We start from the raw sequence: 18,422 nt of genomic DNA, 5'->3' as shown, positions 1-18,422 counted from the left end.
ACACTATCTACATCTCTCGAGAGGGAGCATCTAATTGCCCATGGAAATTAAATAATTTTTTTTGCAAAACAAAATATTCAACTACGAATTAAATACCTCTACAAGATGATCATGACATTATAAATATATTTTCGATGACTGGGAATCGATTCTCCTCAATTACAATATTCAATGAATAATCAATCGAATGAATTAATTGGTTAAGAAAGTTTGCACATTCCCGAGGGAACAATGCCCTCGAGCAGGCCCTAGTCGGTTGGCTTGAGTACTTTCGCCGCATGTTGAGGCTCGTAACCCTGTTGCAGTAATGCAAGACGAGGCAAGGGCACTGCTCTGATCATGTGAGGCTGCGACGACTGCAAATCGGTTTCTTGTTCTTGTTGATGTTGTTGCTACAAGTGGGGGTTGAATGAGGCAGCGTTAGTGGTGTGGGGTGCCATCATTTGCAATGAGAATCCGAGGGAAGATTTAGTGAAGGGCGAAAATAAATGATATGTAGTATTGCTCCTCTCTGCCATGTTGGTAGAAACGCCTTACCCTCCCGATTTGTGCAACAATGCAGGGCTTTGATGCATGCACTGACCTTCGTAAGTGGTTATGATGATGTTGTGATCCTCAAATGAACGTTCCTCTCTCTTTTTCATAGAGGATTTAGCATATTTTGGAAGATGAAGATATGGAAGAGACTGGCGTTGTGGGCACATTAGGGGTATCGCCAAGATGACCTAATTCCGCTCTGGCTCCGGCTTCTACTTCGGCTCGTTCTTCAGTTGTTAATGGAGATGATAAATCGAATGGGGTCGTTGCACCAGTTGTGGTTTGACCTGGAGACCTTGAGTAATCTGCACCACCCATTTGCAGTCCGACCTGTAAGCACTCTGTGAAGCTCTTGTAAGGGGAATCGAACTCGGTATCGATTTCCATGAATTTTGTGAGACCACCGCTGATTATTGGCATGCCCATTTGCATATCTGATCCTTCCATCCCACTGAACAATTTAGAAGAGAACCCGAAGAACCTGCCATGCCCTACGACTCAGGAACCTTGAAGAAGAAGTCAGACCTTTTCCACCTGGCAATTTTTAACTTGTCCAAGGACGACGAAAATGAGGCTTCATGATTGGCTGGAAAAACAAATTTTTCCCAACTACACCTTTGGTGTAATTATTGCACAATAAAAGTGTAATTAATCACATTGAAAATATTCAAAAGTATAATATAATATTAAAAATTATATCATAATTATGATATAAAGTAAAATTATGATAAAAAATAAAAATAATGGGAGAGCCATCGATCATATGAATAGTCTTAACTTGCATTTTGTGGAATTTGAACTAACTAAAAAAACATTTTTCTCTTGAATTCGTCCTTAATACTTTTATTAAGGTTGTTAGTTACCTCAAATTGATGTACATTGAAGTCCAATGTACACTAAATTAATAAAACTAGGACGTGGGAATGACATTGGTAATCATGCCTTTCACGCTTTGTACTAGTACGTGTCATATGTACTAAAGAAAAGAATCTAATAAACAGTTCGTTTAAATGACAATTTCCGTGTTTATAAAGCCAAATATTACACTTCATGTTGAGAGAATTGGCCTTAATATTTCTTGCTACATGACATTAGTTATTACTTTAAAGCTTTTAGGATGGATTTTATATGATTTCATCGGACATGAGTTTAAAGAGCTTTACTAATAACTTTAGTTTAATCATATATACATATATATTAAAAATTAGATTTTGTTATATAACATTATTTATGGAGTCACTCATTACAAACTCAAGGTAATAGAGAAAGAGCATAATCCACTAGGATTTTTGGATTAACCATTCTAGTGTTTGACAATGTAGATTATTGATGGTTATATAAAAGAAATCCCTGGCTGATATATTTCATTATTTAAATATTCATGATATAAAATTAAATTAATTATCATTATTTAATATTAATAGGTTAATATGATTGTTTTAAAAGTTTCTTTTCATCTATATATAATTTTCTATTCACATGCATGGATGATGTTGGTGATAAAAACCTTAAATTCTATGAACCATTTATCAATTATTATAGTTTTTTATTATTTTTTACTTTAATTTAACTATATTTCCCTTATTAATATAAAAATTAATTCATATCTAACTGTACTGAAACTATCTATCATTTAATGATATAATTTAATATTATTTTTACGTAACGAAAAACTCATTCTGAAAACAAAATTATTAATCCAATATTCAAGAATATGCGAAGGAAATACTCAATATTCAAACACGTGTCGAGGAAATATGTTCCCTTATAGACTACTAATTAATTAATTTGAAATTATCTTTTAGTCATATCATTTAATATTGTTTTTTAGATAGCTCAAGACTCATCCTAAGAACACATTATCAATTGAGTATTCAAATACATGCGTGATAGAAATATAAACCACTAATTAACTAGTTTTAATAATTAGATTTTGTTTAAATATAATAATAATGTTTATTAAACTTTAGAAATTGTATGAGGAAAAATTAAATTAAGAATTTTAAATATTATAAATTTCCACATTTATATATTAAAAAAATTACTTGTTATAGATTATTTAAGAAAACATGATATTTTAATAATTATTATATCAAAACTCAAATTTATGATTTAATGTGATTTATAAAAAAATTGTTGGGAATATACAATGATGAATTAAAATAAATTGGTTCGAGGGAAAAAAATATTTATTTATAAAATTTGTAAAATAAAATTGAGTTTTTTACTAATGCGAGTTTTGAAATGATTAGTATTTTTGTGGCTTGAATAGTTGCAACTTAGGAGCATTTACAATATCAAAATCATTCAAGAATTGTACTCGGTTTGGGCCACAAAAACCCTTAGAATGAGATTTTTCTCATGCAGTTTAGAACAAATGACATTTACACCATTAAGTGTCTTAAAAAAACAATTTATTACCATCTACGCTATGCCCATGGGTAATCTAAATTTGAACTCTTCGTCTACAAGTAAAATGAGATTTACATTTTTTTGTGGGTAATCTAAAATTGAACCCTTTGTCTAAAAGTGAAATGAGATTTACATTTTTTGAAGAGAAAATTCATTTGAATAATTATCAGTTGTAAATTAGGTATAGACACTATAGTAACCTAGTACCATCTTATATATGTTAGTTATTAAAATTATGCAACTAATACCAAGTAAATAAATATATATCATATATGATGTCAACAATAAATATATATAAGCTCATAGGGTGTTGCTCAATTGTTCATTGTCGCATTATAAAATGTTATGTAAACTATGAAATTCAAAGTTCAAATTCATGGTGAATAAGTCAACAAAAAGGAAAAAGGAAAAAGTAATAAATATGTATAAATTATTATATTTATAACTCATTGGAGAAGAGGTGAGAACAATAGTGTGGTACTTTGTGGACTATAATGTGTTGTATGAAAGTACTTTGTAGTGGCTTGGTGCTTGGTTGCTCTGTAATCAAGCTAATCAAGCTACATGTTAAGGGTACCAATGATCCGAAATTGATCAATGGATGATCAAGCATCCATTAAAGGTCAAAATTCAAAGTTGTTGGATTCGAGTGAAAGCAGAACCATCACGTAGAGCTTAGAAAAGAGACCCTAGCGCAACTTGAACGGGAAAAAACCGAGTCTGTAAGTGAAAGTTATTCAAAGTCCAAGTTTTGAGGGAAAACTCCAAAACGTGCTAATCAAGCTACATGTTAAGGGTACCAATGATTCGAAATTGATCAATGGATGATCAAGCATCCATTAAAGGTCAAAATTCAAAGTTGTTGGATTCGAGTGAAAGTAGAACCATCACGTAGAGCTTAGAAAAGAGACCCTAACGCAACTTGAACGGGCAAAAATCGAGTCTGTAAGTGAAAGTTATTCAAAGTCCAAGTTTTGAGGGCAAACTCCAAAACGTCAAAGTAACGGGTAGTCAAAGTCAACATTGACTGGATGTTAACTAGGCGCTGATGTGGCACTCTTGGTTGTGTGATGAGGTAGCAACTAACAAGTGGCAAGCTGAAGTTTGTGCATGGGGACCAATCCCAAGGCAACATGTGGCCCTATCAAAGGGCGACACGAGGAGGCCTGAAGTTTGTGCATGGGGACCAATCCCAAGGCAACATGTGGCCCTATCAGACGGCGACACATGGCCTCCTCGCCAAAATTTTGTGGATGATCCAGCAGAGCTAACATGATTTGAACTCGTGACCTATCCAATACAAACAACACGCTCTTTACCAATACACCATCAACATGCTGTGGTATAATAGTGGCATAAACTTGTATTTATTGTTGAGCATTATGGCAAGCGGGGGTGAGGTTGGCGGAGCCCACCACATTTGGCGGCCCCACCAACCCAAAGCTATGTTTTAAGCGGTGATAACCGTAATCCAAAACGATGGAGTCATCACTATATTCGACTTACCACGTCAGGGTTGTGCCTTCGCCGCCATTATTCAAACTTTGGTTATAACAAATATGATGCGGAGGTTGTAACTCTATGTCACAGGCTCTAATCTTACACCTCCGAAAACTACATGTTATATTTGATATGTAGTTCAACTAAAATGCCACAGGGTTTAAAACTATGGGTTTGGGTTATAAACAATAGTTAATTGTAGCGCTGGTTTGTAACAATAGAGCCATATTGTTATATGGTTATAATAAATGCAATGTGTAATTAAATCCATATGTTTTCCATTAGGGTTTAGTCACAAACATTATATATATATATATATATATATATATATATATATATATATATATATATATAATGTTATTGCATGGAAAAGATAGAGAAGTGAACTTGGAATTTTGAGAGGAGTTGTGACATTTTATGTAGCAGAAGAGCTTTGGGAGCAGCTTTGAAGATTTGGAAGCGAAACTTTGCAGGCTCATTCCAAGACTTGTAGGAGGCCTTCTCCTAAGCCATCAATTGTGTTGGACTTCTAAGGTCGAGAAAGACATAGCTAAACCAGTCATAGATCATTTTGATGTGACTTTGATGTATTTTTATCACTTTGAATATTTAATATAAAGGCCTCCTCATTGAAGACCAGGGCCCGAAGATGTAGGCTTGAAGATAACCGAACTCCATTAACAATCTCTTGTGTCACTATTCTTTGCAAGTTTGTAGTTCTTACTTGCTACAAATTTATTATAAGTTCTTCATGCTTAAATGTTTATGTGATTAAAATTGTGTTTTTCAAAGTCATGCATTAACACTTTGTAAAAGTTAATAAATCACATTTCAATAAAAGATCAGATCTGGTGTCATTTGGTATTAGAGCGAGTTATTGATAATTGTGATTTGTAAGTGTGCATGATCACCAGGAGCAAATCAAAGCTTGGTGAAGGAGAAATTCTTGAATGAGATCCAGAAGTTGGCTCAAGAAGAAGGACAATTCGAGGAGTTGAGATGGCTGAAGAAGGAAGCGGTGATCATCCGTTTGGATCTGATGCATGCTTCGTGGATGCTTTCATGACCTTGTGATCCATGTCGAAGAAATGTATTGAGAGTTTAAGAAAGAAAAAGGTGAAGACACAAAACTTAAATATGAAGAAGGAAATCCATCACAATCTAGAAAAGAAGATGAAAGCGATAAAAAATACCCTATCACTTCTCTCTTGACTCCATCTGAAACTTCGAAACCTGATCCGAATTTAAACAGGAACACAACAAATTACATATATAACCATAAGTACAGAGATACAGTAGAAATAATACTTCATTTCATTAATGTAAAATACTGAAATATGCTTACAAACAGAAATGGAAATAAACTAACTCAGGCGATGGTAGCTTATCTCTGAGGAGAGATGTGGTTGCTACATGCCTCTAACTATCTTACAATGAGACTCGAAGGCCTATTTATTACTGAGAAATAATGGAAAACCCTAAACATCCAAAAACCTAACCCTAGGAGATGAAGTGCCAAACTATGGGCCCCATTTGGGTAAATTGGTACATCAACTTCTGGGAGTCTTATCTTTGGCATACGATCTTCGTTTGACATGCACAATACCTCATTAGAAAGATCTATCCGAGGACTAAAACTTTTAAGTCAAAAACATCAATCTAGTAATGCATGTTGCTTCCAGTTTTCCCAAAAAGCGTCGTTTAGGGCCTCAAAACAGCTTCGAAAGTTCAGGACCCGAAAAACTACTAAAAATGGTAAACTATGCTACAATTAAGGAAACTGAAAAATTGAAAGAAACAATGGTGGGGGTCCAAGTGGAATTGGTGAGTAGCCACCAACATCCACCTCGATCATTCCTCCCCCCTTAGGAAGAAATGGTCCCCATTGCGTTGAGTTCCTCCATGAAATGAGGAAACTTTTGTTGAACTTGGTCCTTGGTGAACCACTTGCCCTGGTCAAGGAGTTGGCCTGCTTTGACAACTCGATACAATTAGATCTTCTGCTAGCGAGTGTGCTTGATCTGCGTGTCCATGATCTGATCATTTGCAGCTTGTTTCATGCAATCTGGATTTAATTTTGTTGGCGTGAGTTGTTCTGCAATGTCGGATGTGTCTAGTAATGGTGGAAAGTATGGTCGAAGGTAATCCACATTGAACACTGGGTGCAGGCCAAGGAATGGGGGAATACTGTGCTCTAAAGCATTGTTTCCCACAACCTTGGTAATGGTGTAAGGACCATATCAGAGTGGTCTGAGCTTCATATGGGCTCTTGTAAGGCATTCTTTTTGTAAATGCAACCGGAATTTGTTGCTCACCTGAAACTTGTGTGGCACCCGATTTTAATCATGTCGCTGCTTGTACTTGGCATTTTCAACAATGGAGCAATGATATATTGGTCCATTGGGTAGAGGTTCTCTAGGAGTCGGATCGAACAAATGCTGGACCTGACAATGCAACAGTACCCCTATGGGTGAGGAGAAGATGTTCCTGTCTTCTTTCATGATCGTATCCAACTACTTCTGTTGCATGGAGGAACCCTTTCTGGGGGCCATGGTTGTGGCTATGATATTACCCTTACTTTGAGAGTGAACCAGAAAGAAAATAAATTTCCTAGTCTGGGAAATGATCTTATTGTCTTTCTTAGCAGAGATCAAAGAAGTGGCAGCACATGGGGCTACCTCTGGTATCTTGTATAATGTATTACACAAAGAAATAATAACAACGTGAGGCCTTAACTCATACACAACATGTCACTTCCACACTTATGGTTTGCTTAATGATACATCACAAACATCAAGCGGTGCAACATCACACAATACCTCATCTATGAAGGGCCTGATGCTGTAGGAAAGGAGGCACTGCTGGAGGACTCAGAGATCTCATCCTTTGTGAAGCCACTCGATTTTGTACGGTTGCGGGTGTGGTATGGTTGGTAGTCCCAGTCGCTTCATGACCTCTACTGAAATGAGGTTCTTTTGGGTGCCACTATCGACAATGAATTGTAGCGGTGAACCCTTCACCCACGTTTGTGAGTGGAAAATATGCTCCCCCTCCTGTGGATCTTTGGGCTCATTCTTCTGGACCTTGGTGGTGGAAACAGTGGTGCTAGGCTCCACATCAACGATTTTCTTCCCTTTATCATTCCCCTTGTAGGGCTCTGACTCAGGGTCAGAACATGCATCTGATTCTGAAGCCTTCAACTCAACCACCAATGACCGCTTGGTCTGACACTCACTTGTGTTATGAGTGGGGCTCTTATGGAACTTAGACCACTTTCCTGTGTCTTTCTTTGATTTCGTAGTGTTGTTATTTTCTTGCGGCTTTGACGAGTTGTCTTTAGTCACCCCGCCTTGGCTTTGTCCTTTGTTCTTCGGATTTGTAGATCCAAAGTCTTGCTTCTTTTGTTTAAACTTCTACTCGATCTTGACAACGTATCGGTATGTCGTGCCAAGTGAGGATATGTCCAAGAACTCCATCTCGTCCTTGATGTACCTGTGTAGGCATCCATGGTATTTGAGTACCAAATGTAGCTCAGAAGCCTTGATACCCAACTTTGTGCAAAGGGAATGAAAAATATTTTTGAACTCCGACACATCTTGGTCCCTTCCCTATTATAGCATGGTCCACTTTATGTATTTGTCCTCATAGCTCTTGACAGGGTAGTACTACTCCTTGATGGCATCCTAGAATGAATTCCAAGTCGGTGTGGTTGAAAATAGTGAACTTGTACTTTCATCCTTATGCTCGCAATAGATTTCCCACTAGTCCTTGACGTGGGTGGCTACTTTGAGAAGTGAAAAAGTGATCTTTTCTCGGCTGGAAAAATCATGAACATAAAAATAACCTTCTAGCAGATTTAACCATTTATCTACGATAACTGTGTCTATCTGACCCTCGAATATGGGGATTTCAAAGTTAACTCCTACCTTAAAGGGTGTGGCATTTCCAAAGTAGCTGTTGGAAGTAGATGTGTTGCCCCTAGCAAGCCACTGAAGGATCTAGGCAAAGTTGTCAATCATCACATTCCTTTGTTTCTTGAGGGCCTCTTCAAGCAAGATTTTGATAGGATCTCATGCCCCCTCATATTTCTTTTCATTCGCCATGGGAGGCCGTTAGGGTTTGCGAGGCTGGTCTTGCAAAGGTTCGACCAGTTCAAGCCCTAACTCCTTATATCCCGACCTTGTTGGGGACATGCAAAGAAACAACACAGAAAGAGCAAACCGCTCTAATACCAGTGATCCAGATTTAAAGAGGAACACAACAAATTATAGATATAACCATAAATACAGAGATGCAGTAGAAATAATACTTCATTTCATTAATGTAGAATACTGAAATATGCTTAAAACAGAAATGGAAATAAACTAGCTTGGGCGATGGTAGATTATCTCTGAGGAGAGATTTGGTAGCTACATGCCTCTGAATTGTCTTACAATGGGCTCGAAGGCCTATCTATTATTGAGGAACAATGGCAAACCCTAAACATCCAAAAACCTAACCCTAGGAGATGAAGCGCCAAACTATGGGCCCCATTTGGGTAAATTGGTACATCAACTTCCCAAGGTCGTAACTTTGGCATACGATCTCTGTTTGATATGCAAAATACCTCGCTAGAAATATATATCCGAGGACTACAACTTTTGAGTAATAATCATTAGACCATGGAGCCATGTTGCTCCATTTTTTCCAAAAAACATCGTTTAAGGCCTCAAAACAGCTCCAGAAGTTCAGGACCCGAAAAATTGCTAAAGATAGTAAACTTTGCTACAATTAAGGAAACTGAAATTCTGAAAGAAACAATGGTGGGGGTCCAAGTGGAATTGGTGGGTGGTCACCAATATCCACCTGGATCAAAACCGTTGTTGAAGCTTGATGTTAAGTTTGAGTTACCCATGTACAATGGAGAAGTTGATGCTGAGAAGCTTGACAACTGGGTCAGGCAAATGGAGGTTTACTGTAGTGTGTAATGGATCACTAAAGATGAAGTCAAAATAAGACTAGCATCACTTCGTTTAGCAGGCACAACATTGATCTGGGGGTAGAGTAAGTTACGGAAAGCTACTCAGCACATCAGTAATATTTTTCCTTCATGGTTTGATTTTATTACTACACTTAGAAAGAAATTCTATCCATTGGGATATAAGGAAAAATCTTTAATAGAATGGCAAGGACTAAAAGTTAGGAAAGGTCATTCATTGCAAGAATATTCAGAAGAGTTTCGTAAGAATGAGTTTATGATAGATATTCCTTTGTATACTCAAGAAACTCTAATGAAATACATAGGAGGATTACCTAAGTATGTTTGCAATACTGTATTTATGTTCAGTCCTACTAACCTGGATGAAGTGGTAGTACAAGAAACTTACATTGAAGCAAGTAAATTAGGAGTTGGGGTATCATGAGAATTGACAACTAGAAAGGAGAGTAAGGGAAAAGGAAAAGTGAAGAAAGAAAACTATACTAAGATGAAGGTTGAAAATATATCTTGTAAACATTGCAAGAAAGAGGGCCATGATGAGGATCAATGTTGGCAATTGCATCCCGAAATGAAATCAAAGTGGATTAGAAAAGTGAAGCGAAAGGTTGTGACATCAGTGAAACCGATGGACTTAGGGTCAAATTTAGGTGACGAGGCATAGATCGCATCATTGATTATGATGAGTAAAACTGATGAAGGTAATGAATCTAACAATTCTAGACATAGATTATTTCATATAAGAGTCGTTATGAAACATAAAAATATCGACACATTGTTAGATAGTGGATCTCAAGAAAACATAATTTCAGAAAAAGTGGTTAAGCAATTGGGGTTGAAATCATAAAGCATCATAAACCTTATACTTTAATTTGGATGAGAAGAAACCAAAAATTGCAAGTGACTAAGAAATGTATGTCACCATTTGCAATAACTTCTTAATTTAAGGATAAGGGGATGTGTGATGTGGTAAAACTAGATACATGTGGGATGGTCTTGGGTAGCCCGCATTTATATGATCAGAAAGCGATATTTTTTAGGGAACAGAATCAATATCACTTGTTCAAGAAAGGAATTAAATATATCGTACATTCTCACCCCATAAAAGCAGATAAATCTCTTTTCACGGTGAAACAATTAAAACAAGCAGCTTATGCCAGTAAAAATGTTGTTGTGCAACCTAAAGTACCTAATCATGAAATCATTAAAGTTAATCACAAACAAAGAGACATGGTTAATGATCTAGAATTTATCCAGGACAAGGAATGAAAGGTATTACAGACTCATATGTATGGATGTGCCTATGTTACTTATGCAACAGATCGATAAGATTGCTAGAATACATAGGCACTGAGGCAATTAGAGAAAACATAACAGTCAAACATGTAAACAAAACAAGTTTAATAAGGAGTTCACCCAATGCTCTTCGGCTATGTCTCATGGTCCAGCCTTTTAGTGGTGGCCTCTCTATTATGTTTTCAAGCGGAGCTTTTACAACAGTGAGCTTGATTTGAGACTCACTAAACAGAATGAAGTCAGTAGGACTGGAGTGCACAAACTCTCCTTACTGAAACTCGACCTCTGAGGGTCACAGTAGTATGATAGGCCTATGCCGAGGAGCTGCTTGAACCTCTCAAGCCTTCAATGGAGTACACAGACTCTCTGAATCTCTCTAGCTCTGTCTGGCTCGATGCTACCTTCAGGTCAGCTCAGCTTCTACTATTTGTTCTCTGCTATTAGCTTTCTACGTCTTTGTGTGTTGCCCCCCCCACTGATTCTGTCAGTTCATGGATTTAAAGCCAGTCTGTTCTTTGACTGCTCATTTCCACTTCTCGGCCTTCTGGTTTCCTTTCCTCTATCCGTTCGAATTCCTCTGCTCTGCGTCATCATCACTGGGTAACGCCTCGCAACGAGGTGGCCACCTGTTTGCTAACGAACTGGGTGTAAGATTCCTTGAATCATGCTCGAATGGCCGTTAAATCTGTTTGCTTCAAGATCACCCGCGAACACGAATCATTTTCCAACTCATCATCCACATCGGACTTCAAATCCCCTATCATCTTGCTTTTTGACCTGTCAAATCTGGTCAGTCATCAGGACTTATCTTGGCCGTCGATCAGGATCCCCCAAATCCTACAGTCGTCCTTCATATCGGGCAGACAAGTCGCATGGCATTTACTCGTCTGACGCGGGCGGTTTTCTCTCTCTTCTGCCGGACGCGTGTTGCTCGATGTGTGGCATCGGGCAGGACTCAGTCAAAACTGCTTACCATCTCAAAGCCTTCTGATATCTTGCCGATTTTGGGGAATCCTGCGCTACGGAACCGAAACAGTTACTTTTTCGAATTTTATAATGATTTCGAATCCGAGTGATTTGGGGCTTTCCTTCACTGAGGGGAACGCCATGTGATATGTGATTACCACTTAGCGCTAATTGCGTATCAAAATCCACCTCTGTTCCTTGATCTGGCCTCTGGTTTTGCTAGTTTTGTGCCATTGAGCTTTACCATGGGCCAACGGTCTGCGCGCTTGACCGAGGGTCCTCGTTGCTCTGCTCTGGCCACAACTGCAATTGTTATGAGGATTCCTTCTGATAGTTTCAATCGTTTCTAAGACTTGAATCTTTTAGCATAATTTGAAACAGTCATGAAAACTTAGAGAGTTTTTAGGATCCAATTTGGATCACGTTCTTCCCACTGAAAAAGCTTTTGGACCACCAAAAGTTGGTTTTCAAGCATCAATCAAGTGAGGTTATTGCTTCCTTGCTTGCTCAATATCTATGCATTTCACACTGCTTGGCTTTGAACCTTTGAGTCCGATCCTGAGGTACTCAGCATTTCCTTTGCGTGTAGTTCTTACCTTCCTGTCCAGAACTGTATCTTCTTGCAACTCATTAAGATATTCAGGTAACAGATCATTAATAGAAGGAAATTGACTCTACTCTTTAGGTTCAAATAGTCTCAAGATGTCTACATTAACAACTGAGTAGATATGCATGTAAGTTGGTAGATCAAGGCGAAAAGAATTCTCACCAATTTTCTCAAGTATCTTGAAAGGTCCATACCTTATTGGCTTTAGCTTCTTTCCTTCACCTTGCATTCTGTCTTTGTTGCTATATAGCCAGACTTGGTCACCAACTTGGAAACTATGCTCCATATTATGCTTGTCATGCCTTGCCTTGTACTTGGCTTGGCTCTTTTCTAGCTATTCCCGTACTACCTGGTGAATCTCTTAGATTTGTTCAATGAACTTGGTTGCTTTGTCCACATCACCGTGTCCATCAACTATTATGTCTTTACCAAAGACAAAATCCAAGGGAGACCTTGGTGTGAAACCAAAACAGGTCTCAAAAGGAGATCTCTGTGTAGAAGAATGTTTAGCTTGGTGTAAGCATGCTGCACATAGCATAAATGTTCATTCCAAAGTTTGGGATGCTTGCTACAATAGCCTCTGAGCAACTAGATCACTATCCTGTTGACCACTTTTGTTTGGCCATTTGTTTGCGGATGAAAAGCTATGCTTTTCTTGAGTCTAGTGTCCATTAATTCGCACAAACTTGACCAAAATTTCCTAGCAAATCGGGTATCTCGATCAGATATTATGGAAGTGGGTAATCCAAAATGAACCCATACATGCTGAAAGAACAACTTTTCAGTTTTTTCAGCTGTAATCTGTTTGTTACAAGGTATTAAAATACACATTTTGCTGAACCTATCCACAACAACATATAAATAGTCATGGCCTTTCCTAGATTAGGCAATACTCCGACAAAGTCCATGGAAACACTTTCCCAAGGATGAGAAGGAACTGGTAGTGGAGTGTACAAGCCTAGTTTTCTATTGCTAGGCTTGCTTTTAGCACACATGGTACACCCTCTTACATTTCTAGAAACTGACTCATTCATTTTCAACCAATAAAAAAATCTTTGCAGCTGTGAAACAATTTTACTTATACCAAAGTGACTTGATATTAGAGAAGTGTGTGCTTCTCAAATTATTTTTACTCTTTCAGTTTGTGTAATGCATAACTTCCCACAATGATACAAGAGTTGGTCCTTAATATGATAATCCAATTCTTCTAATCATTTGCCTTGACTTAAAGTTGCATATACATCTTTAAAATCTATATCTTGAGCATATTGTTCAATGTAGCTCTCATGCAATACTGAATTATGCTTAAGTATAGTAGATGCATTGATAATTGGTCTAGATAACATATCTACAACATTATTGTGTATGCCCTTTTTATATCTGATGACTAAATTAAACTGTTATAGAAAACCATCCATCTATAGTGTCGTGATTGCTACAACTTAGTTTGGGAGTGAAGATACTGAAGTGGTTGATGATCAGTATGTATAACTGTCTCTTTGCCCATTAAGTAATGTTCCCACTTTTTCACACTCTGTACTAATGCATACAATTCTGTATCATATGTGGGATAGTTAACTACTGCATAATTAAATGTCTCAGAATGATAACATATGGGTTTACCGTGCTGCATCAACACTGCTCCCATGGCATACTCACTGGCATCTGTTTCAATCTCAAATGGTCTTTGAAGATCGGGTAGTGCTAGTACTGGTGTTGTACTAATCTTTTCTTTCAAGGTGTTGAAGGCTTTCTGATATTTTCCTCCCCACTGAAACACCTTGTTCAATCCTGTTAAAGAATGTAAGGGAGTTGCAATTAAAGAAAAGTTAGAAATAAACTTTCTCCAATATTGTGGTGCTCCTAAGAAGTTTCTAACCTCTGTAGTAGATTTGGGTTTAGGCCAGTTTACAATGATTGCAACCTTAGAGGGATCTATCTTCAATTCACCACCCCCTACTATATGTCCCAAATAATTCAAAGATATTTTGCCAAATTCACATTTTGATAGTTTAACATAAAATTTTTCTGTTTTCAAAACATCTAGTGCCTGCTTAACTTGCTTTAAATGTTCTTCCCATGTTTTGCTAAATATAATAATGTCATCCAGATATACAATAAAAAAATCATCAAGAAAAGATCTGAGTACATCATTCATTACTCTCATGAAAGTAGCAGGAGCATTAGTTAAGCCAAAAGGCATAACCAGCCACTCATACAATCCCTGCTTTGTTTTGAAAGCAATCTTCCATGCATCTTGCTCTGCAACTTTGACCTGATGATAGCCACTATGCAAGTCTAACTTGGAAAAATAAACAACTTCTTTTAACTAATCTAATAGATCATCTATGCGAGGAAGGGAATAATGATTTTTGCTCGTTATCTTATTCAGTGCTCGGTAATTAATGCACATTCTCCACAATCCATCTTTCTTTTTCACCAAAACAATTGGAGACCCACATGGTGATGTGCTAGGTCTGATGAACCCCTTCTCGAGCAGTTCCTATACCTGCTTCTTGATTTCTACATTCTCTAAAGCAGAAAACCTGTACATTCTAATGTTAGGCAATGGAGCATCTTGCTGCAAATTAATCTCATGCACTATTTCCTTTTTGGGTGGCAGACCTTTATGTTCTTGAAACAATACATCATATTCTGAAACAACTTTTTCTAAATCAGCTTGTTGTTTAGCATCACAACCCTCAAATACATTGGTTTTATCAGGTTTCCTTTCTTTTACAACCATCAGTAAAAAATTGTTTGCATGAATTTACAATTCGTTTCATCTGCCCTGAGTTTATGAGAGTATAATTATTCTTGAGCTTATGAGCTCTTAGAATATATTCGATTCCATCTTTAATGAGTGGATACTTGTTCTCAGCTCTATAGAAAATAGCTTTTCTATCATACAAGTAAGGACTTCCTAAAACAATTCCACATATATCCAAAGGAACTATATCTAAATCAACCTCATCTACAAATGCTGACCCAAAAGAAAATCTCAGTTTACATTGTCTTGTCACATAGCCAACCTAATGGATATGGTTTCTTGTGAGGTGTGGCTAGTAATCCCAACTTCTTTACAATTGCTTTAGAAATTAAATTTACTTGTGAGCCACTATCAAACAAAGTATCAATCTTTTGATGGTTGGAAATAACTCGAATATGAAAAAGCTCACGTCTTTTTCTCTCATTTCTTCATTATCAGTAGATTGTGTAGAATTGCTAGTAGATGCTTCAGAATTTTTACCTTTTATACCTATGGCTACTATTGTTGCTTCATCTCATGAGTCTGACCCCAAATCCTTTTGAATAGCTACAATAGTCTTCTTCTTCTTGCCCTCGAACTTCTTATGTTTCAGCTCTGGATGCAGAATCCAGCAGTGTTCATCATCATGCCCATCCTTCTTACAGTAAGTGCATGAGGACTTGCTCTTCTATACAATGTTTGTCTTCCTCTCTTTCCATTTTTGTTTTCTTTTCTCTTTATTTTTGCTTGCAGTGGGTTGGGATGATCCCCCAACTTCTGGGTTCCCATTCTTACCTCTAGCCTCTAGATGCGTAGCCTGGAAAGATACCTCATCTATGTTAGTGGGATTAAACATGAGGATAGTGTGCCTCATGTAGTTATGTAGACCACCTATGTACTTCAACAGAGTCTCAGGTGAGTCTAAAGAAATTCCTAAATTCAAAGCTCTTTTCCTAAATTCTTGGGTGTAACCTTGTACACTTTGCCCTTTTATTTGTCGAAGAGTTTTCCAACTCATCATGGCTTGCTTCATGTAGGCTAGTGGATAGAATTTCCTTTTAATTGCAAAAACAAATTCACTCTAGACAGAAAGAATCTTACCATGTTTCTTCATGTCAGTTTGTGTCTTGCCTTCCCACCATACCAAGGCAGTGCCCCCAAAGTGTAGGCTGGCCAGCTCACTCTTACTCTTGTTTGAGTCAATGCTCTACACTCTGCAATAAACATCAATCTGTCTGATCCAATTATCCAACTTCTTTGCATTCAACTCTTCATCATATATTGGTAAATCAAATTTAACATCTAATTTTATCAAAGATGTCTTCTTTTTATTTTCAGGGCTATTAGGAGGCGTGAGAAATTTTTCTTTTTTCCCTTTGCCTTTGGAGTGGTCATGGAGGAGAGATTCTTCTATTCCTTTGTCTTGTTTGGAGCTTGATGAATCTTCATCTCTATGTTTCTTATAGTCCCTATACATTTCCTCCACCATGGATTTCAGGGTTATAAAACTATCCATGAACTGGGGGTCTGATTCCAAGGGATTTTCTTCTGACATTTTCCTCTTAGAATAGACTCTTCCAATTTTTGGGTTAGTTTCAGCGAATTCTCCTTCTCCTAATTTAAGCTTTGATCTAGTTAGCATTCAACAACAAAATCTAGCACAAGCTTGTCTAACCTTAATAACCCTAAGCTCTGATACCACTTGATCTGGAATTTATCTAGGACAAAGAATGAAAGGTATTATAGACTCATGTGCATGGATGTGCCTATGTTACTTATGCAACGGATCGATAAGATTGCTAGAATACATAAACACTGAGGCAATCAGAGAAAACATAACAGTCAAACATGTAAACAAAACAAGTTTAATAAGGAGTTCACCCAATGCTCTTGGGTTACGTCTCCTGGTCCAACCTTTCAGTGGTGGCCTCTCTATTATGTTTTCAAGCAGAGATTTTACAACAATGAGCTTCATTCAAGACTCACTAAACAGAATGAAGTCAGTAGGACTGGAGTGCACAGACTCTCCTTACTGAAACTCGACCTCTGAGGGTCACAGTAGTATGATAGGCCTATGTCGAGGAGCTGTTTGAACCTCTCAAGCCTCCAATGGAGTACACAGACTCTTTGACTCTCTCTGGCTCTATTTGGCTCGATGCTGCCTTCAGGTCAGCTCGGCTTCTACTCTCTGTTCTCTGCTATTAGCTTTCTGCATCTCTGTGTGTTGCCCCCCCTCTTCTTCTATCAGTTCATGGCTTTAAAGCCAGTTTGTTCTTTGACTGCTCGTTTCCGCTTCCCGACCTTCTGGTTTCCTTTCCTCTGTCCGTTCAAATTCCTCTACTCTGCGTCATCATCACTGGGTAACGCCTCGCAGGGAGGTGGCCACCTGTTTGCTAATGAACTGGGTGTCAGATTCCCTGAATCATACTCGAATGGTTGTTAAATCTGTTTGCTTCAAGATCGCCCGCGAACACGAATCGTTTGCCAACTCATCATCCACGTTAAACTTCAAATCCCCTGTCATCTTGCTTTTTGACCTGTCAAATCCGGTCAGTCATCAGGACGTATCTCCGCCGTCGATCTGGATCCCCTAGATCCTACGGTCGTCCTTCATATCGGGCGGACAAGTCGCATGGCATTTACCCGTCTGATGCGGGCAGTTTTCTCTCTCTTCCATCGGACGCGTGTTGCTTGATGTGTGGCATCGGGCAGGACTCAGTCAAAACTGCGTACTGCCTCGAAGCCTTCCGATATCCTGCTGGTTTTGGGGAATCCCACACAATGGAACCGAAACAGTTACTTTTCTGAATTTTATAGCGACTTCGGATCTGAGCGCTTCGGGGCTTTCCTTGACTGAGGGGGGCACCCTATGATACGCGATTAGCGCGTATCAGAATCCACCTCTGTTCCTTGATCTGGCCTTCGGTTTTTCCAGTTTTGTGCCATTGTGCTTTACCATGGGCCAACGGTCTGCGTGCTCGACTGAGGGTCCTTGTTGCTCCGCTCTGGCCACAACTGTAATTGTTATGAGGATTCCTTCTGATAGCTTCGATCTTTTCTAAGACTTGAATCTTTAGCATAATTTGAAACAGTCATGAAAACTTAGAGAGTTTTTAGGATCCAATTCGGACCAGTTAAGGAATCCAAAATTGTACATCAACAAGAGTTGCATCATGATAAGTTGAGTTTTGTTTCAACTATGAAGAAAAAGTAGCGTATGGTTTCATCTATGTCAATACTTTCAATCTTGTTAATCGGTTTACTACTGTTTAGTGGTGCCTAGATATTAACAGCAAATATGAATGTAGATGTGGGTGAAAAGGGAATTGATATGCTTTTCTATTTGTGTGTTTTACTTACAGTGGTATGGATGAGTAAAG

The sequence above is a fragment of the Pinus tabuliformis genome, chromosome 5_2 (assembly GCF_031772625.1).
Source record: "Pinus tabuliformis cultivar Carrire ecotype Pingquan chromosome 5_2, CPIR1, whole genome shotgun sequence".
Taxonomy (NCBI): Eukaryota; Viridiplantae; Streptophyta; class Pinopsida; order Pinales; family Pinaceae; genus Pinus; species Pinus tabuliformis.
This window is presented reverse-complemented; position numbering follows the sequence as displayed.